Source organism: Lepidochelys kempii, chromosome 22 (genome assembly GCF_965140265.1).
Source record: "Lepidochelys kempii isolate rLepKem1 chromosome 22, rLepKem1.hap2, whole genome shotgun sequence".
In the NCBI taxonomy this organism is placed as follows: Eukaryota; Metazoa; Chordata; order Testudines; family Cheloniidae; genus Lepidochelys; species Lepidochelys kempii.
Window position 1 is genome coordinate 19592318 of NC_133277.1, and position 21990 is coordinate 19614307.

A 21990-nucleotide genomic window follows, 5' to 3' on the forward strand; every position below is an offset into this window, starting at 1 on the left:
TCCTCCTTAACAGCAGTGCAGTGTGACTGGGGACAGGATAGGCTAATGACTATCCCTCAGCTTCACTGACCTGGGGGCTGGTCCAAACCCCAGGAAATCCAGCTCTTCAGCAATAGCATTGATAGGAAGAATGATCAGGACTTCAACAAAGGGAACCCACAGAGGACCAGGATCCTAGATGTTAATTGAGGTACAGCTACTACACATTTCTTGGATGTTGAGAAGAAGGTATATACTGCTGCCGATACTTTTTTCCCCATATGCATCTTTTCCACATGAGGTGGGATCATTAAGTATTGAAAGTGCATCTGTTACGACTGGCTCTAGGAACCAAGTATTCTTGACAGTAAAGAGATAGAAACACACTTCGGTTGCCCTTTGCTACCCCAGCCATCTAGCTCTCAGTACCATTAGAAAAAGCCACATGGGTTTGGAGAAGTAACCCAGACAGTATACAGAAAGTCCGATGATGGCTGCGATTGAAGTACACTCTTGTAAGGAAGATGTAACGTTTTAATGAACACAAAAGGGTTCTGAGTGCCAAGCAGGGGACGGCTCAGCTTGAATCTACAGATCAGTGAGATATAAAGTGCCCCAAAGGCTTAATTCTGTTCTCCACACTGGAAGGGGAAGCTCTTAGTTTTAGCTTCTGTGGGGGATGAAGGCTCCTCATGGTTTTTCAAGCCCCTCTCCTGCAATTTCGTTCACTTCCATCCAACTTTGCAGCTGGAAGATCCTTATGTTAATGTCCTGTATTCTCACATCACAAGTCTAGGGCTAGTCCTAATGAGATGTTTTCCTCTGGCTTCAGTGGCAGTAAGACTGGGCTCTTAGCAAACATTCTGAGTCTGCTTTTTTAGATATTCCATTTCCAGAGCAGGATGGATTCTCCACAGTGATCCCCAGCAGACACCACTGAGATCACTGCACACTGCAGATACAAGGGAGGAGGAGAGGATGTTCATCCAAGGCTACTAGAGTTTTTCTCCTTTGGAATAAGAATGCAGAGGCCAATGCAAACTCCTCACTCGACTCCCTTTAATTAGTGACCATCTGCTTTCGAGCAGCACTGTCAAACCAAGAGAGAAAGAGAGAATTTGACAATGTTCCATTGACTGCTGCTCTCCTAACATTGGTTCCTTACAGAAAGACTTTTTAAAGCACCAACATGCCAAAAAGAAAAAACAGAGAGACAATGCGGTCTGTTGGATGCAGCATGGCACAGGAGCCAAGAACTGGGTTCCAGTCCCAGATCTGAGACCCCCTGGGTAAGTCACTTCCCTCTGGGAAATGGGGATGACACTCACCATTAAGTGTTGGGAGACCTGGTTAATATTTGGACAGTGTTTTGTCTGTTGAGAGTAACCGTCCCGTCATTTCTATAGTTAAAGGAGGAGTGAATGTGTGTAGTCAGACATGTTCTCATCTGAGCACTGCTCTCTACAGCCATGTCACCAGGGGTTGGGAAGCTGTCAGATGTCACAAGCTAAGCAGTTTTGGCTTTAGGTAGTAATTGGATGGGGGTTCATATAGGTGCTAAGAAAAGTAATGCTGGCAATTCGATTGTTAACAAGTCTGCCACTGAATCAGTGGTGTGTGAGATACTCTGAAGGCCCACTTCACATCTTTCAGATAAGACTATAGCCAAGGTCTTGGACCTGGCCACTACAACTCCTGTGACATTTTTTTGCAGGAGTCAGGTTGTTAGCCCAAGCGTCTTGGACAAATTCCAACTTGAGTAGCTACATTCTGCCTCCCTAAATTCCCCCTGCAGTTTCTGTGCGTAAGCGGTTGCAGTGTGCCACCTCAGAGGTAGGTGTATTTAAGGGGTGGGTGAAAACAACTCTGTAAGTGAAGCTTGTTGAGCTCTTTGGGACCCTTGGATGAAAAGAACTACCATTTGCATGCTCAGGTTTTTCACATTTCCACAGCAATGTCTGTCACACAAGTGCTCCTCACCTATAAGGCGTAGAAGCTTTGTTCACACAAGGGAGATAGTGCCAATAGTTCCCCTACAGGTTAACTCTGGTCCAACACCAACAGCCATGGCAACATGGGGAGCCCTTGTCGGTGCTCTGCATGAGGGCTTCCTGCGCTCAGAAATCCAGAGCAGCAATGGGGAGATTTTTGCACAGCCTCCCTAGTATGGAAGGGCTGGCTAGTTACTCTATCCAGCTCTCCTGACCTGAGGAATGCCGGCATCAGGCACATTCTGCCATTCCCATCCCCACTCCTTTCTCTCAGGGACTCAGCCTCGCTAGCAGTAAAACTCAGTGACAGGAGCTGGAGCTGCAGCACCTCTATCTGAAAGCTGTGCAGCATCATTAGCATTCAACACACAGCACAAGCAGCCTTCTAAATTACCCACTTCCCGACTCAGGGCCCTCATGTACCAGTTACATGTACTTGGGCACACAGGAGCACACATGGGGCAGTCTGTGCTACTTTACCCACTCTTCCAGTGTACACCCCCACAGGGCAGCCCCTCCTCCCTTGCACATTCACCTCACCCAATTCTCCTGCACGCAAACCCCCATAGGGCTGCCCCCACTCCCTCACTGCACCCAATTTTCCTGTGTACATGCCCCCCCCAGCAGCCCCTCCTCCCTTGCACATTCACTTCACTTCATTCTCCTGCACACATGAGTGTGTCATCATTGCTAATTACAGTCATGTTTATTACAGTCAGCTGTACCAATGCAGCTGTGCCGCTGTAAAATCCCTCATGTAGCTGCTCTATGCTGACGGGAGAGAGCGCTCCCATTGACATAATAAAATCACCTCCACAAGCCACGGAAGCTATGTCAGTGGGAAGAGCTCTCCCACTAACAGAGCGCTGTCCACATCAGTGCTTCTCTGGGTGCAACTTATATCACTTGTGGGAGGGGAAGGTGTTTTTTCACATCCCTTGAGCAACATAAATTATACCAACAAAAGTTTCAGAGTAACAGCCGTGTTAGTCTGTATTCGCAAAAAGAAAAGGAGTACTTGTGGCACCTTAGAGACTAACCAATTTATTTGAGCATGAGCTTTCGTGAGCTACAGCTCACTTCATCGGATGCATACATGGATGGGCTATTACCAGCAGGAGAGTGAGTTTGTGTGTGGGGGGGGGGGCGGAGGGTGAGAAAACCTGGATTTGTGCTGGAAATGGCCCAACTTGATGATCACTTTAGATAAGCTATTACCATCAGGACAGTGGGGTGTGAGGAGGTATTGTTTCATGGTCTCTGTGTGTATATAATGTCTTCTGCAGTTTCCACGGTATGCGTCTAATGAAGTGAGCTGTAGCTCACGAAAGCTCATGCTCAAATAAATTGGTTAGTCTCTAAGGTGCCACAAGTACTCCTTTTCTTTTTACCAACAAAAGTGGTAGTCTAAACGAGCCCTAAGCATTAAATTCCTTAATAAAGGCAGCTGCAGCCACTGGGGGCCTGAACCTGATTAAGCATTTTCACGCATTTCCAAAAGAGGGAGATTAGCAGGATTTCAGGTGCCCTGGTCAGCAAAATGAGCTATGGTAGCAGCTGCCCTGCCCATTAACTGTCTTCTGAGGACTGCAGCTAGCCAAGATCTCCCCTGCATGGATGCAATGAGCTGACGGAAGTTTAGAAGTTTTATCCAATTTTTTTTTAAAGTGTAAAAAGCTACCAGCCTAAAGCTGCGGAGAATTAAACCCTCTACCCACAGGACAGCAACTGCATGGGCAGCATTGCTGCAAGCTGTGGGGGTTCAGGGCAAGAAGGTAATTCATTCTCCATGACTCATTCAGCCCTTGCCCCTCTGCTGAGTCTGGGGCAATTGAGCTGCAGGTTTGCAAGACAAGGACATTGGACAGGAACAGCTTCCCGTTGTTATCGATCTGGCTGAGTTAGACCGAAGGCCTGGAGAAGAAAAGGTGGGCACCACATTCCTAGTCCCCTCTCCCAGCCTCAGCCATAAGAGCAGAACCTTCCATTACATTAAACACTTTTCCCTCAAACTCCAGGAACTTCTGCACTTCTGTTCCCTCCTCTGCTGAAGGCTCACTCCATGCCCTCCTTCCCTCCAGTTATTCTTCCTTATTTATTAGCGTTATGCAAGGTGCCTAATTACCAATGCCATTGAGATTCCAGCCAGAAATCCAAAAACTACCCCCTTATCCTCAGCTCTTAATTACCATGTAGGCTTTAATTACATTTCCTGTTTTCATGACAAAATATTTCTCTCTCTCTCCTCTGTCTGCCCCCTCCACACAATCATTATAGAGCTCTAATAACAACCTCCCCATCCTGAGGGCAAGGGGGGGAGATATCTGATCTACCTTCCCAAGCAGCCGCCTCCCACCTAATCCCAAATCACTCATTCCTCAGAGAGCTCCAAGGCCTGGAATCGTGCCAGGGAAAAGGGAGGGGAAACACAGGTAACAGATTGGCACAGCATATCGCTTGGGCTTGATGGAGCCTGCAGGCCATAGTCATGACAGAAGTCTGGGTTCAAAGATGGGCAAAGGTGCAGTGAATGGCAGGGAATATGGTGGGATTCCCCTCTATTCAGTGTAAGGATTATGGGGACTCCCAAAAAGTTTCCCACTATACCATGTTGCTCTCCTACGGAAGATATCCCATCCCCAGGCACCTACATCCTGAGATGCTGCACCCACCACCACCCAAAGACTCTGTAGTAACACTGAGCTGGTCATGGTCTCCATGCAACAATGCTAACAGCTGGGAGGCTCCCTTGCAGACCTCCAGGTCGCCAAGGATCCAGCCACCAAGCAGCAGCCAGAGAAGAGCTCTTCTCTCAGGAGAAGTAGCAGCAATTCCTCAGTATCTGGCTAACCAGAGGAGAGCAGGAAAGGAGTTCTCTGAAAAGTGCCATCTTCTTGCACAGACACTATGAACAGGCAGGTGGGGCTGAGCAGCAGCTGTGCAGAAGCACCTGCTACAAGGCATGTTCTGTATTCATTACAGTATGTAATGGAGTATATTGTTATGGGCTGCTTGCTGACATCACTGATAGCTGAAGACTCTGGTCAACACTTTCATTGCCTTCCCCTGTGACTGTTTTGACTCTGTGCTACTCTATGATCTTTGTTCTTGTGCTAAGGAGCATGAGGTTTCCATTTCCTCTAGGCTAGTATTTATTACAGACTTTGAAAGACACTCCATACACAGACAAAAGCTGCTAGAGGAGTTTGATTGGCAGGGAGGTGGGGGAGGAACGGGGAAAAAGTAGGGAGATAGAAAAACCATCTGGAGAGTTCAGATTGGTAAGGACTGTTTCTGCACATGCACATACATGACTGCTGCCTACCTGGCAGGTCCCCTTGTTCCCATGGCTCTGAAAGGTAACATTCTCCATACTGATGTCACTCTGGCTGACAGTCAGTGCGACTGGAAGAAGTGATGTCATTTACACAAGCACTTGGTGCAGCATGACTTTCAGGAAGGTCATCAATCAAGGTGGTGGAAACCCATCATTCCGGGGGTTGGTCACCCTGCCACTGACTCAGAGCATGTCAATGGGAAGCAAATGCAGGCTGGCAATACTGAGGACTAAAATTAGTTTTGTAAAACCTCAATCTGTCTCTAGATTTGCACACACCAGAACACAGGCAGGTGCCATCCAGCTCCTGTTTTATTTGAATGACCAAAGTCTGTGGGTCAGAAGTTCAGTTGGGCTGGTTCACAATGGCTCAATAACGTGTTTTTCCTGTAGTGTATTGTGACAGCTTTGCTCCATCCATCTCTAAAAGCAAACAGGATGAGGATGCCTGAAGACTGAAGAATTAACAATACTCTACCTAGCAGAGATGACATCATGGGGAGTTTGTTTCCATGTCAGTGTCTGTGCCCCAATGTCAAGCAGACCACAACACAGACAGCAAGAAGGCATGTAATGGAACAGCTCATCTGGAGAGGTTGTGGAATCCTCATCCTTGGAGGTTTGTAAAAACACGTTTGACAAACATATGTCAAGTATGATCTAAGTTTACTTAATAATGTTTCAGCACACGGGGATGGACTAGATGACCTCTTGAGTTCTCTTCCAGCCCTACATTTCTATGAAAGCAGCTACATGAGAAATGTGGCAGAGTCCACAACATACAAATGTCCACATACATCTAAGGACAGCACACACAATTTAAGTAGACAGAGGTACTGAGGGCTCCTAACAGGGGTAAGGAACATGAGGGTGTATCTGCAGCTCGCCTAAGCCTGTCCACTTTCTCACGCTGAGATTATACATGATAACCAAACAATCACACCTGATCAGGTGCCTATCAGTACACACTGTGAAAGGTAGACACTGTACCTTTAAATGTTGTGAATGGATCTGCCATGTTAGAAGAGTTAATCCCCCCACTCCCCTCTAAACCCCTCTTAGCTACAGTGATGGGATAATTAGATGCGAGGGCTCAGCTCAGATGATGCTCCAGTTGCTTAGCAACTAATGGTTTCCATGGAAATGGCAAAGCACAGCCTTCAGAGCAGTAAGTGAGCAGTGCAGCAGGGCTGGGAGAGATGCCTTAAACTCTCGCACTGATCCGCTCCTCCAGAAACACTCAGAGGCCTTGAGGTATTAGGGAAAATGGGAAGGGGGTGCCTTAAAGACACAATATCCCTGTTTCAAGTTATAGTAAAAGGAATATCTTCTGTTGCTGTTTACAGTGTTGTTGCAGCCATGTTGGTCCTAGGACATTAGAAAGACAAGGACGGGGGGCGATGCAATATCTTTTATTCGACCAACTTCTGTTGGTGAAAGACAAGCTTTCAAGCTACACAGAGCTCTTCTTCAGGTCAGTGTAGCTCAAGAGTTTGTCTTTTTTCATCAACAGAAGTTGGTCCAATAAAAAAATATTACCTTACCCACCTTGTCTCTTTCATAAAAAGGAATGTGATTTTTCAAGTGATGCTTTAAATGACACATTCCACACATCTCAGTGACTCCCCATTGAGTGACAGCCCTCAGCTTGGAGCAGGAGCTGTGCATCTGTATGATACTGTCTACCTCACCCGAAGGCTTTGAATCCTGACACTAATGCCCTGATGTGTGGATCCTACTGTACTCAAAGACTCAGAGTGTGAATTCTGGCTCCAGTGCTTGGATACAGGGGCTGTGAACTAATACATTTAGGTGAGGAATGAAGTTCAGACCTGTAATATATATATACTTGGTACTTTAATAGGACCAATTTCATAAAGCTCAGAACAATTACGAGCCAAATCAGTTGAGAGGAAGAATTAAATCAGAAAAATGTGAATGATGATCATGAATCACTTAAAAATATCTTACTAGATGCCCCAAACGCCGCCATCAAGGAAGAAGGCCATACTGGTTAAAAAACTGACCTGATTTAGAGGGGAAAGTGAAGGCAGCTATGAAAAATAATATATATAACAAATGGAAGAAAGGGTAAGTTAATAGGAATGGATATAAATCAAAAGTTAGCAATATAGAAAATTGCTAAGGGGAGCAAAAGGACGCAAGAAGAAATCTATGGCCAACAGAGTTAAAGACAATAAGGAGTATTTTTAAGGATATTAGGAGCAAAAAGAATCCTGACAATGGTTTTGGTCCATTACTAGATAGACATGGTAGAATTATCAACAATAATAATGCAGAAAAGGCAGAACTATTCAATAAATATTTCTGTTCTGTGTTAGGTGAAAAAACAGCTATAATTTCATCATATGGTGATAACACTCTTTCCATTTTACTAGTATCTCTGGAGGATGTTCAACAGAAGCTACTAAAATCAGACATTTTTACATCAGCAGGTCCAGTTAACTTGAATTTAAGAGGAGGAGATTGCTGGACCATTAATGTTGATTTTCAGTAAATCTTGGAGCACTGGGGAAGTTCCAAAAGACTGGAAGAAAGCTAATGTTGTGCCAGTTTTTAAAAAGGGTAAACAGGATGACCTGGGTAATTATAGGCTTGTCAGCCTGACATCGATCCGGGGAAAGATAATGGAGAGGCTGATATGGGACTCAGTTAATAAAGAATTAAAGCAGAGGAATCTAATTAATGAAAATCAACATGGGATTTTGGAAAATAGATCCTGTCAAACTAACTTGATATTTTTTTTGATGATATTACAAGTTTGGTTGATAAAGGTAACACTGTTAGCATAATATCCTTAAGACTTCTGTAAGGTGTTTGACTTGGTGTCACACAACATTTTGATTAAAAATCTTGAATGATATACAATTAATATAGCATGTATTAAATGCATTACTAAACTGGATAATGGATAGGTCTCAAAATGTAATTGTAAACAGGAATTGTCATCAAGCGAGTGTGTTTCCAGTGGGGTCCTGCAGGGATCAGTTCTTGGGCCTACACAGTTTAACATTTTTAGCAATGACCTGGAAGAAAACACAAAATCATCACTAATAAAGTTTGCAGATGACATAACAATTGGGGGAGTGGTACATAATTAAGAGGAAATGTCATTGATTCAGAGAAATTTGGATTGCTTGGTAAACTGGGCCAAATCAAACAATATGCATTTTAATACAGCTAAATGTAAATGTATACACCTAAGAACAAATAATATAGGCCATATTAACAGGATGGGGGACTCTAGCCTGGGAAGCAGTGACTCTGAAAAACACTTGGAGGTTGTGGTGGATTATCAGCTGAACATGACCTACTAATGTGATGCTGTGACCAAAAGAGCTAATGAGATCCTGGATGCATAAACAGGGGAATCTCGAGTGGGAGTAGAGAGATATTATTTTACCTCTGTATTTACAACTGATGCAACCACTGCCGGAATACTGTGTCCAGTTATGGTGCCCACAATTCAAGAAAGATGTTAATAAATTGGAGGGGATTCAGAGAAAAGCCACGCAAATGATTAAAGGATTGGAAACCATACCTTTTGATGATAGACCCAAAGAACTCAATCTGTTTTGCTTAACAAAGAGAAGTTTAAGGGGTGACTTGATTACAGTCTATAAGTATCTACATGGGGAACAAATATTTAATAATGGGCTCTTCAATCTAGCAGAGAGAGGTCTAACATGATCCAATGGCTGGAAGTTGAAACTAGGCAAAGTCAGACAGTAATTAAACATTGGAACAATCTGCCAAGGGTTGTGGTGGATTCTTCACCACTGAGAATTTTAAAATTAAGATTGGATGTTTTTCTAAAACATATGCACTTCGAATTATTCTGGGGAAGTTCTAGGGCAAGGGCTCTCACAACAAATTTTTTGGTGGCCTCAGAGGGCACCAACTCCTGCTGGTGGCTACTCTGACAATTTGTTCCTAAAATACTTAATTAACTTTAGGAAAAACCAATAAATATACACATACACATGTCCAAATTATTATAATTTATTTATGTAGGATTTATTTTTTGCAGTCTCAATAATCAAAATAATGTACAGTTGTCTCTATTCTTTACTGGACCTAAACAGAATAGAAGCACAAATAAGGTGCTTTGCACATTCTTGTCATGTCTTTTGCTTTTTTGGGGGGTACTTTTTTTTTTTCCAGACTTGCTAGTTATTAAGTCTGCTGTGAAAAATTATTTTAACAAACATACAAATATTACTTTTCACAGCAAACTTACTCAGTCCTGGCAAGCCTGAAGACAAATTAGGCCCTGGATGGGGAGGCTGATATGGAGGCAGCAGGAGCCAGGGGCACTGGAGTAGGCAGCGACAGCCAGGAGTATGTGAGTGGTGGTGACCTTGGGGCCGGAGCCCGCCACTGTACAGCCAGGGAACAGAGCCTGAAGCCCCACGGCTGGAGCCTACCACCCGCCACTCAAGGTCTGAAGTTTGACCCCATCAGCCCTGGTAAGGAACTCACTGGCTGCCTGCTCCTCCAGCTTTTGTCTTTTCAGAGGTGGGCAGGGCTCACCCACTGCTGGCAGCCCTGGGGGAGGGGACCGCTGTTTTGCCACACACACACACTCATGGCCCAGGAGGCTGTGGCTGCAAGAAAAGTCCCTGGTGGCCACATGCAGCCACGGTGGCCACATTTGAGAAATGCTGGTTATACAGGAGGTTGGACTAGATAATCACAATGGTCCCTTCTAGCCTCAGAATCTATAAATCTAGATGTTGAATGTTGCCTCTTAGGGATCGGGATAAGAGGCATCCAGCTCAGTGCTGCTGAAACAAAGGACAAGAGGTGATTTCATCCAGATCCTCTAGTTCTGTAACATATACAAAAATGCCACCAATTGTGCATCAGTGAAAGTTGAGTTCAGATTTATTTTTTGGATGAGATTACAAGTTTGGTTGATAAAGGTAATAGTGTTGATGGAATATATTTACGATGATCACAATGGTCCCTTCTGGCCTTAGAATCTATGCCTAAATCCATCATGATAATAATGGCAAATGAAGGTAGCACTTGTTTAACACCCTACACTCCCAGTGTATCACTACCAGTGCCAGTTTCTGACTACGTCCTATACTATGCCAGTCCCAGATGTCTTCACACTGTATTACAGCCATGGCCTGCCTATCTCCTCCCACACAACACTCCACAAGCTGAGAGTGCAGCTGTATCACTTCAGGCTGTGATCTTGTCATCTCCAATAAGTTAAAGCAAAGCCAGGACTGGTCAATACTTAGATATGAGACCTCTAGGGTTCTGCAGGAAGTGCTGATGATTCAGTAGACGGTTCTTCTCACTGACCCAATGTTCCACTATGGTGCTGAAGGCACTATATTGTAAAACTTAGGTCCTGGCCACTTGTGGTCATTAAGGGATGTAAGGTATACTTCTGTAAGACCAGGGGTGTTTAACCCCAATGTTCTGGCCCAATTCCAATTCTGATTATTCTATTCGGCCTCCCTAAATTCCCTATGAAGTTTCACTTGGATATGGAATTTTTCTTCATTTCCTGCCCTAAACTCTTGTGTAGTGATGTCAAGGATTTTCAAGGCCAACCACTGATTTGTTTCACCTCAGAAGTGGCTCCATTTCAGCGGAGAGTGAGGTCGTCTCTGCACATAAAGCTTTTAAAATATCACAGGCTTCACTGGCATGCTAGGTTCTGCATAAACTTAAATCACAAAGCCATGGCCAGCTCTCAACGTCTCCCTCACCTCATCCATCCCTTCCACTTGCCACAGGAGGACTATCCATCCTAGACTACATGGCAACATGCTGTAGTGCCTTGGCATTTGCTGCAGCACAGAGAATCATCATCCAGCTTTTCCCTTTCCCCTCTGAGAGAAGGCTGATGGCATGGATGTGCTCCATCTTCTTGACAAAAGGGATCCAAAACAGAGGACAGTCTGATTACAGAATAGGCTTTTCCCACAGATAGGTGTTATCAAATAAGGGCATACTGCGAGTGCACTTTGGCATGGAGCAGTCAGACTGGTTTGGGTCCTGGAAAGCCCCATCTGCAACACTTGGCCTGGTCAAAGCCATGAATTCTTGAAAACTCTGGAGAATGTGTTTTCATGCCTATTGTGATAATTTACTTGCCCTCATAATAAATCCACATGGTGCTGGATGCAAGCTACAAGGCTTAGTTGACAGGAGCAGTATTTATCATTCCCTTTCTTGTAGGGACACCATGCAGTGCACTAGGTCATACTCTGAGGCCTGAGAGTCACCCCTTTATACAAGGCTGTCTGAATCCATCTCAGTGCTCATGCTATTATTTTTGCAGAACAAAGCAGAGCAGAAGGGCAATGGCTAGGGAATATATGGCACCTTCTCCGGTGGATTTACTATAGTAGATTTACCAGAATATATTCATTCCACAGAGATTAGAACCCATCCCACCCAACTCCCTGGTTATGAAGGGGGGTTTACAGTCCCTCTATATATGTCCCTCTTCAGAGAATTGTTCGAGTCAGTTTCACATCTTCAGTCGCATGATTTGGTCTTGGTCCAGGAGAGGTGCCCACATCACAAAAGCAATCAGCACAGCTGACACTAGTTGGCCCCCTTCTCTGGCAGCCTCAGCAGTGAGCACAAAGGCTGAACGGCCAGAAGCAGTGATGTCATTTAAACAAGTACTGGGCTTGGTGTGCATGCAGCTGGATTGTCCCTCTTCCCCAAAGAAGGGTCCCCTCTTGCCAGGCAGTCTGGGAAAGCGTCTTCTGCTATTGCTCAGGCAGGCAGTGCCTGGCTCAGGAGGTCTCAGAGAATCTCAGGGACCATCAACCAGCATCAAATTTAGTGTAATTCTTCTGTGACCAAACCAGGCACAATTACGCCATGTGGGAGGTGCTGTCACTTTAAACACTCACCAGCACTGGCTGCCGCCTGTTCCCCCGGCCATTCACATATTTAATTAGTGGTTACTATAGTGCAGTGCTCCGCACAGCTGAGCCCTAATTGGGCGACCGTGAGACACTGCTGCCAACGGCCCAGCGCTTCTCCTGCATATTTACATACTGTACGTAACCAGATCGAGCTGGCTGGGCTCCCGATAGGCAACCGGCAGCGCCCTCTGGTGGGCAGGCAACGCCAGTCGCGAAATCATTCCCCTCCTGGATGCCAGGCGCACCAGTGAGAGGGAAGTCTTTGTTTCTCTCCTAGGCAGAGGACTTCTCCCTTCTCTTCGCAGGTCGCACCTGGCAACTTTGTATTCAAAGGGAAATGCAGCAGCAGGCTCTATCATTGTGGTCATGAAGGGCATTAGCACAACTGTGGGCGGATGACTGTGAGTGGGATAGCAGGGCATACTGTGGGTCAGGATTGAGGGGCATTGGCAACAGGGACTCAGAGCAGGAGGGGATATGCTTTTCCAGTGTGTCCCAGCTAGGCCAGGGTAGGGGGACTCTCCATTTCCCCACCACCTGCTTTGCTTGTGGTATTCTGTTATTTCCTTATAAAATGCAATTTTCCTCCTCAGTGACACAAAAAACCCATTAGTGGCAGCAAAGGTGAGGAGGGAGGCTTGCTGCAGCATCCAGAGATGACATGTGGCTCCAAGATTATCAGAATTATTGGAACAAGGAAATTTAAAAACAATAACACAACTTCCCCGTCATGGGAACAGAATTTTATGCCTTTTTTAGGATTTTAATTCTGCATGTGCCAGGCACCGCTAGAGATAGTGCAGGTGCATCTTGCTTCCTTGTATTCCACTCAATCCTGCTCTGTTTCCATGTGGACTGAACTTCCCTTCTAGTCCTGTATTCCACTTATCCTCAGGCTGCGAATGACCCTCAGTCCCAACCTGCAGACCCAATGCTAGTTCAGTCATGGGCTCCTCTTGCAGCTCTGCCAAAGCCCCTCAGTCCTGCTAAGCAGTCCACCTGCTATTCCCTTTATAAGAGGAGAGATAAAATGTTAAGATATTTGCCATCTCTGCTGTTTGAAGCCTCCGTCCAAGTATCAGCCTGTCACTGAGCTAATTTCCCTGTGATTAAGGTCTTTTCCCTGGCTACCTCAAACCACCGTCCTATTGTCAGTCAGCCTCTCTCTGATCCTCCCTCATCAGAGACCAGCACTCTGGAAAGGTATCAGAGCACATTTCTTCCTTTCTTTTTTTTTTTATAAAGATTGCAGAACATTTCAAACTCTTTCTCCTATTGCTATCAAACATGGAAATCAAAGGGAAACGCCATGCTTTGTTCAGTGGGGTAGCAGCGCAAAAGGTGAGCAGCAAACCCAGAACTACCAAATACTCTTGTCAACTTGACTTTGAAGTAGTTTTGAAAATCTTGGAGGAGGGGCAGAGATCTGAGATCAGCTCTTCTGCTGCAAGTTCACAGAGTTTAAGGACATAGGGGGTGCAAATTTGCTCTTCCCCCACCCGAAAAATAAAGTTTCTGTACTCGAGACACCTCCAAGTCAGGACATAAAGCTGAGGAAAACTGATTATTCTAGGAATTTGTGCAGCTACTGTGCAATGAACTGGCTATTGCTTGGCTCTCTCACACACACAATGTGTGTGTGTTTCACTCACCCTCCCACCTACCCCCTTACACACTGTCTGGCTATAGAGTAGACAACCTATGTCGGCAAAACTTACATCACTCATGGGTGTGAATATTCCACCACCCGAGCGATATAAGTTACACAGACATAAGCACTTCTGTGCACAGCACTGTCAGCGGGAGAGCTTCTCCTGCTGAGATAGCTTATACCGCTCGTGGAGGTGGTTTTCTTATGCCAATGGGAGAGCTCTCTCCTGTCAGCATAGAACATCTTCACCAGATGTGCTGCAGTGGTGCACCCGTATTGGTACAGCTGCGCTTCTGCAGAGCTGTTCAGATAGGCATGGACTTGCACACACAGGTCCTACCTATGCTGCAACAAGAACTCCTGTCAAGGGACCTACTTAAACAGGGCTATCCTCATGTTCCACTGAAAGCATGGTTTCAATTTCCACTAGAAACAGGACCTTAAGCATTATGGAGTTAGGACTCAGGCATTCTATTCCCAGATCTGCTGCCAGCCTTGCTCTAAGGCAAGGTCATTAACCTCCACTTTACAAATGGAGAAGACCAATGAATTTGACATTATCCAGGTTTTCATTGTGCCCTCAAGTCATGGTAAAGCCCTGGATAGTTACAATGATTAGAATCCATCTGCACTGCAAATATCAGCCATGCCCAGGTACCGACAGGTTTAACCAGGTGCCCGACGTAGCTGCAGTTGTGGTGCTGACAGGACCACAGCATCTCTCTGATTTCTTGGTTTCCTCGCTGCCTCATGGTCTCTTTCTTTCTCAGTTTGCCTCTGCTCATCTGAACACGCCCTCTCCCTTTGTTTAATCAGGAAGAGGGAGCCATTTCTGAGTAACCTAACCACCAGGGCTGTTCTTAACTGTCACACAGATCAGGGATCCTGCCTTCAGGACAGACACAAAGCCTGGGAGCTAGCGCTGCACCTGAGCCACAGCCTCAAACACCTGCTGCAGCACAGCGTGTCTGAGGGAGTGCCAATGAGAGCAGGAGGTAGAGTTGCCAACATTGTATTTCAAAGATAATGGACTGTTTTTTTAGCACCTCTGCCCTGCCCCACCCCTCCTCCCAATATCATCATCATCATCATCAATAATAATAATAAGCAGTACTCACTTATATTAACCAGGAGTATCTCTTGCTTCTTTTTACAGCACTCAGGAACTCCAGATCTTGTACAGAGATGAAAAAATAAGGGATGTCCCACGTAATAAGGGACTGTTGGCAACCAGGAGATGACCCTGCAACCAGGCCAGTCAGCTGTGGTGCAACATGCACGAGAACAATGTGGGCAAGACCACTCCCTCCTTTGCCAAGGAAGTAGACTACTTTTTTTGGGGGGGGGCTCTAACACAAGCAATAACCAAAGCAGGCCCAACAGGAATTCACAGGCCCAGGAGCAGCACTGACAGACTCCTTCTCTGCAGACCGCAGTAGTCTTTGAGGCTGACCGCGTTACAGTGACAAGAGTCAAGAGAGCCAGTGGTAACCACATCTCAACATGTAATGTAGGCACGACCTTTACTGGGTCTGTCCAAGACTGGTTACAGAACACAGCTAGGCCATCCTGTACAAAACAGAACCAGGTCTGGAGAGGAGCATAACTGAATCAAAACTCAGTTTTAATGCGCAGCTCTGCCTCATTTAAACCACAATAAGTCACAGCCAGGATGAGGCTCTTAGCTTTGTGTGCATGACTGCGGCCCTACTGTTAGTGCCAGCTAAGGAAGATCCTGTTTAGCTTAGGCGGTAGAGGCCTATGTTTTGGGAGTTGGGCTCCAATCCTGACAGGGTACATGTGTGATTTATTGAGTGGGTCTCCTTCCTGCAGCACACAAATTTGTTAGACCTGCCCTTCCCTCCAGAGCATATCACATCCTCTTTGTTTGAAATTATGGAGCAGCACAATCAGTGTGGAGACTGGAGTCCTGGACACATGGGGCGGCGGGGGAAAGTTGGGGAGGAGTGTAAAATGAGGGGCCTCCTACCCTCCCCCAATATCTCCAAACGTCTGAGCAACTTGGAAGTAAGCTGAGCTGCTACTCTTAGGCCCAGTTTACGCTAGAAAATTAGGTCAGTTTAACTATGTTGGTCAGGAGTGTGAAAAATCCACATCCCAGAGCAGCACAGTTAAGCCAACCTAAATCCTTGTGTAGACAGTGCTAGGTCAACAGAAGAATTCTTCTGTCGATCTAATTACTGCCTCTCCCATCAGTTTAGGTAGTGTGTACACTGAAGCACTACAGCAGTGCAGCTGTGCTGCGGCAGCATTTTAAGTATAGACAAGCCCTAGCACCTGCTTGACCCCTGTCTCTGCTCACCATACCCCATACTTGCAGAAATCACAGCAAGACAAAAACATAGGCAAGGATACCTGGAGAGAGGAGAAAAAGTGACAGACGGGGAATGGAGGGGCTGGTAAGGGGAGAGCTGATCAGCAGCACTGAAGGTGGCAAGCAGAGAAATTGTCCTTTCTGCTGGATTTGTCTAGTAACTCCCCTCACACAGAAGTTGCTGGGCCAGCTCAGCACCAGGCTCCATGTCTCCTCATGGAAGGCAACTGCAATGCCAAAAAGAGATCTTTGTTCCAAGATGGCATGAGGAGAGGCACTGGGCCCATCACCTCCCACTTCTGATCCCCTGACTCCTGTGGCAGTGTGGATGCAAAATTCCAGTCACAGTCATCATGGGAGGCCTGACATTGTGTAATTGAGGAAAAGGGGATTTGACTCCTGTTTCCCACCCACTAGGAGATGCACACCAAAAGAATCACTCACATCCAGGATAAGAGCACATTGCCCTCCTGCCACACACACAAGCAGGAGCTGTGGAAGCAGAGGCAGAGATCAGGGCCACCCCTGAGATGCTGGCCCCTGTTCATTCTGGATAAGTAGAGAGAAGAGTACACATGGGACCACTGCTAGCCAGGGGACCTGTGATGAAAGGAATCTAAAGCTGGCAATGATCTGAAGGGCACCCAGCATCTTGGCTCTGTGAACTAATCAAGCAGACAGCAAAAAAAGAGCCTCCAACACCACCTTCCAGGATCTTGATCCCACTCAGTGAGCCAATTCATCTCTCACGGGGACCCCATTCGCACACATCCTGTATCATCTGACACCACTGATCACTAGATATCACCGTGCTGCCTCTCAGAGGCTGTAGGAAGCATGGAAATGCCCTGAAATGGCTACGCTCCTTCTTCTTAGACTTTGCCCAGATGATCCTCAGGGCTATTTCCTCTATCTCCAAGACCTTTACCCACAGAGCCCCACAAGGCTCTGTCCTCTATACTAGGCTTTTGGGAAAGCTGGCAAAGCACCAAGGACTGCAGTGCCAGCAGTAGCACTGAACATACACAGCGCCATCTTCCAGCTCTCTCAAAGCTGGGACAAAATTAGCACCGAGATGAAGCTGATACTGGTAGGAAGAGGGGTGAACTTCCCACCCTCCTCTATAACATTGCTTACTGTCAAGGACCGTTACCTTCAAATCACCAGGTCAGTCAGCAGCCCCAGAATCTCTTTTTGGACTCTTTACTGCTATTGGATGCCACCAATAGGCCCCTTACATCTATGATTGACAGAATGGTGCACAATATGTTGGCCAGACACGGACATGCCTGTACTGATCCATGTATTCATTATCTCCCGGCTTAGCCGCTGCAACTCATATCTTAAATGGAAGCCACATTCCTTGAAATAGCCATTACTTGCAAAAGAGGCAGCAGCCCACCTGCTCAGTGACTCAGACCCCTGAAGACATCACCCCAGTCCTCTGCTCTCTGAACTATGCCCATGGAACAGAGTCCAGTTTATTCCAAGCCCTCCAGGGGATTAGTACTGGCTACCTGGAAGACAGCTCTCTCCACAGCCATGACAGCAACATTCCCCCAAACAATGAAACCAGCAACCATTGAGGGAGGCTCATGAGACAGACCATAGATGGAAGCTGGTCCTGGGCTATGGAGCTCACTAGGCCAGAGAGAAGAAGGACCATGGATCAAATGCAAATGGATCAGTTTCAAATGCAAATCTTGTTTCTCTTGCTCAGCTTTCCCGGAGTAATTCACACAGTGTGGATATGCTCCTACAGATGTGTGGATACAGAGATGTGCATGGATATGAACACACACACACTCACAAGCAGTTGATCACACAGAAAGTAATGCTTGGAATCTACATACATTTTTGTTGAATTTTTTGCATCCCAGAAGTTTTACTTTGTCTAATGCACCATAAAATAAGAAGAGGGGGGAGGGCGGGGTCACAGAGTCTAAAACGTCCGGAAGGACTTCAAACCTGAGAGAGAAGGACTAGCTGCTGGGCTATGCCCCCTCAAGGGGCACCCACTGCCCAACTGAGATTGTGAGTTTTCTGGGGCAGGGACTGTGTCTGGATCTGTTTGGATAAATTTGCAGTAACAAATGCTATGATTTAACTATATCCTCTGCTGCTGTGTCAAGTCTTCTCTATCTCATAGAACCAGGAGTGGAGGGAGCAGATCAACTAGTTTTGACCTATCCCTCTGGGGCTCTGGGATTGAGGGGAATCATGCCCAGAGGAGTCCTTGGACCAAACTCAGCCCTTGGACCTGCAACCACCTATACTCCAGGGATGGACTTGACCCCTTAGTCTCTATGTCAGATCTCAGATCACAGTGCCTCCCTCCCATTCTCTCACTACCAGCTGAACTGCAGTGCAGGCAGAATTCCATCTCATCTCCTCCCCACAACCTGGCAGAATCCAGCATCTGTGACACACCTGAGATCAACAATTGCTGCTGCCCATCTCCCTCTTCTCCTCCTGCATGCAAACACTGCCTCTGCTTGCAGGGGCCTGGAAGCCTTTGCAAAGACCTGCAGTTGCACAGAAATTAGAGTTTCACTGTCAAATCTAGGGATCCCTTCCCAACTGTACTGAAAGCCCATATCCCTGCTGCCTGCATGGGGCGAAACAGGGGGAAGTCCACTTGCTGGGGGAGAAGCCCCCATCCCTCTGAGTTGCAGCCTGATAAAGCCTCTCTGGATTCCCAGGGTGTGGATTATATGGGTGACTCAATGTCAGGGGGGGCGTGGTGAGGGAAGGGCATCTGGTCAGAGTTTTCAGCAAAGCTGCTCCCCTTGGCGGTCTCCTGAGCAGGTAAAACTCACCTGGCTGTGAAGATTCCAGCCATTCAGATACCAGGCAGCCTCCAGATCATTACCGTCACCTCTGTATGCTCTCATCTTCACTCACAGTGCAACTGCTGACCTTTCTGACTGTCTGCATGTTCTTCGGGAGGACCAAAGCAGCAGGTTTTCTCTTTCTCCCTCTGTTTTCTCTGAAATGTGATGTCCAAAGCATTTGTTGCTGCTGCTTGGTTCCTTGAGGTTTCTAACATTGGAACTACAGGGTGGCCAGAAGGAAACACATGGCTGCAGGGAGGACGGATAAACTTGTGGTTTACACTGGGAATCAGGACTAACATGGTCACGGACTCAAGTGTGACCCTGACCAAGTCCCAACCCCTCTGGTGCCTCAATGTCCCCATGTGTACATGATAGTTGAGGATCCTGACCTGGCTGGGCAAAACTGTAATGGGCTGAGAGATCATGGAGTAGGGAGATGCTGCTCAGGGTATGGAATGAGTTCTGGAACCAGCTCCTTGTCAATGTGAGTCCGGGTGGATATCCTAAGGGATTCTCCTTGGCCATAGGGGTAAGGGCACATCAGTGGAGGGCCCCAGAAGGAGTGCAAAAATCATAGACACAATGGACAGAACCTCAGAAATTCTCCAAGGGAACTTGAAACGCATTAGCCCCTAAGATCAAGGGGGGAAAATTATTACAACTGTTTCTAACATGTTCATAGGTGTTCAGAAGGTAACAAATAAGAAGAGCTATTCCCTGAGACAGCTCTGAAATTTCAGCTCAGTACCATAATGCAAATAGAGCAGGCAACTGAAGCTAGGACTTCTGGGCTCTGTTCCCATTTCTGCTACTGTCTCATTGTGTTGACTCTGCACAGGTCAGGTACTCCTCTCAGTGCCTTGCTTTTCCCATTTATACAATGGAGATCCTGCCAACACCCAGCAGTGCTGGGAGGGGGCACTCTCACTTAGCATCTTTAAAGTGCCTGAAGCACCTCAGAGGAGAGGCCTCCTCCTACAGCGACAAAGTACTCGCATTCTTACTGCGCAGAAAAGGTAAGTTTACCTACTCTTGCCGTTTCAGCCCTAAAACTTCCCCTCCCTCCCCTTCCTATTTATGGCCACCTGATACTCAGCACCCACTGATCTACACACCTGCAGATGGTTGGCCTCACATCAGTACTGCAGCTATTAACCCTTTATATTCCAGTCCCAATCAATGCAACTGCTGGAGGTCCTTTGTGTGTCTTGAAGATTTGGGGCTACTCTATGCTGATGGGAGAGAGCTCTCCTGTCGATATAATCAAACCATCTCCACAAGCAGCAGTAGCTATGCCAACAGGAGAAGCTCTCCCACCTGGAAGAGCCCAAGCTCCAGCTTGCATGGCCTAGTAGCCAGGCTAAGCACCCTTGGTTACCCTCTCCCTGTAGCTCTGGTTGCCACTCCCTCACCAGGGACAACACCGACAAAGTATTTGAGGGAACTTATGAGAAAACACACCTCAGAGATGGGCTGGATCCAAACCTCAAGCTGTAGAGAAAATGCTGGGGATCCAAAATCCAAGCTGAGCTTCACAGCTCTCGCATCTGGATGTTCTATGAACATGGCCTGGCACTTTGGAAGAGGCCCTAGACTAAAAGGAGAGGAGACATCTGGTTTGTCTTGGGTGAGCATGAAGAACTGATTGGGGCCAGACACGGGAGCCTGGCTGGGGGTGGGGAGGGAGTAGGGGGCCAATAGGCAGGTCTACTGTGGGGAGCTGAAGGTTCTTATCCATCCAGAGTTTCATCTGTAGTGCTTTCAGATTTCAACATCTCCAGCTTTTCCAGTGTGCTCTTTCCAGCATTTGCTGAGAGCTTCTTGATGGCAGTGCCCCTGTGCCAGTTCACTGGGGCACATGCCAGCATCCATATCACACATCTCAACGGAACCACAGGTCAGTGAGATGCCTTCTCCCCATCAATTGTCCCGAGCTCCCCAGCACAGGCAGCCATAGGTTTACACACAGCAACTGGAGTTTTTGCTGTAGTTTTAGCAGCCAGGATTAGTGGTTAAAGTAAGGAGTCAGGATTTCTGGGTTCTTGCCCAGCATTGGCAGGGGAATTAGTCTAGCAGTGAAAGCAGTGTGGGCAGGGAATCAGAGCTCCTTTGTTCTGTTCCCACCCCTACCACTGAGTCACTGCATAACCTTAGTAATTTTAATTAGAGGGGGTGAAATCTTGAGTTCAAACCCCTTCAGATTTCATAGTTCCAGATTCAGATTCCCAGGTTGGAGCCTACCCCTGTGGTTCTGTTTGGGGTTAAATCCAAACTGGGTGGTGCCTATTTTCTGGTTTTGATGGGGATGAACTAATGAGACTTCTGCCCAAGATGGTGAATGGGGTTTTCAATGGTGGTCTCCCAGCCAAGTACTGCTCAACTGCATCCCTGCTTAGCATATGAGATCTCACAGCCCAAGCAGGCCTGACTGCAGGATACCCCAAAGCAAGGTGAGAGAATGAAGGGTAACCAAAGGTGACTTTGTGATGGGAGTGTCATTGCTCTGAGCCCAGAGGCTGCATATTTGAATCCCACAACGTTTGCAGCAGGCCTGGCTCCAGTGTGATCTTGTGGCTTTTCTGCTGTCTGTCATAGGATTTCCATTTATGGGGAACCCCTGGATCCTTCTCCCTATGAGGGGAAAGACCTTCTGAAAGGGCTGCTGAGGAGCTTTGACAGGGGTGGGGAACCAGGCCCTACACAGATACCCACTAAGCAGCTTTGGTGAGCTCCGGAGGACCAGGAAGCCAGGCCATTCTGAATCTGTGCCAAAAATCTGCACACCAGCTCTACAGGGGTTTGGCCTCCTCCCAGGCCCACAAGGAAATCCCTGGGTTCTAAACGCTCCTTCCCTCCCCACACCAGATATCAGGCACTTCACTGTGCCCCCATGCTGCGGCAGGCATGACCTGGTCAACCTAATGGACAGCA

General features: G+C 46.9%; 1 protein-coding gene across 3 annotated transcripts in view; it reads right to left on the reverse strand.

The window, feature by feature from the left end:
• LOC140901585 (uncharacterized) overlaps positions 1-21990 on the reverse strand; it is a 58812-nt gene that overhangs the window by 11692 nt on the left and 25130 nt on the right. The window contains exons 7-8 of one of the 3 annotated variants that reach the window (XR_012155897.1): positions 20521-20653; positions 17241-19211 (exon numbers count right to left, since the gene is read on the reverse strand). The exons of the other annotated variants lie outside the window; for them this stretch is intronic. The gene's annotated coding sequence lies outside the window, so the exon portion shown is untranslated. Of the gene's footprint in view, positions 1-17240; positions 19212-20520; positions 20654-21990 lie in introns of those variants that run through there. 3 annotated transcript variants of the gene reach the window in all.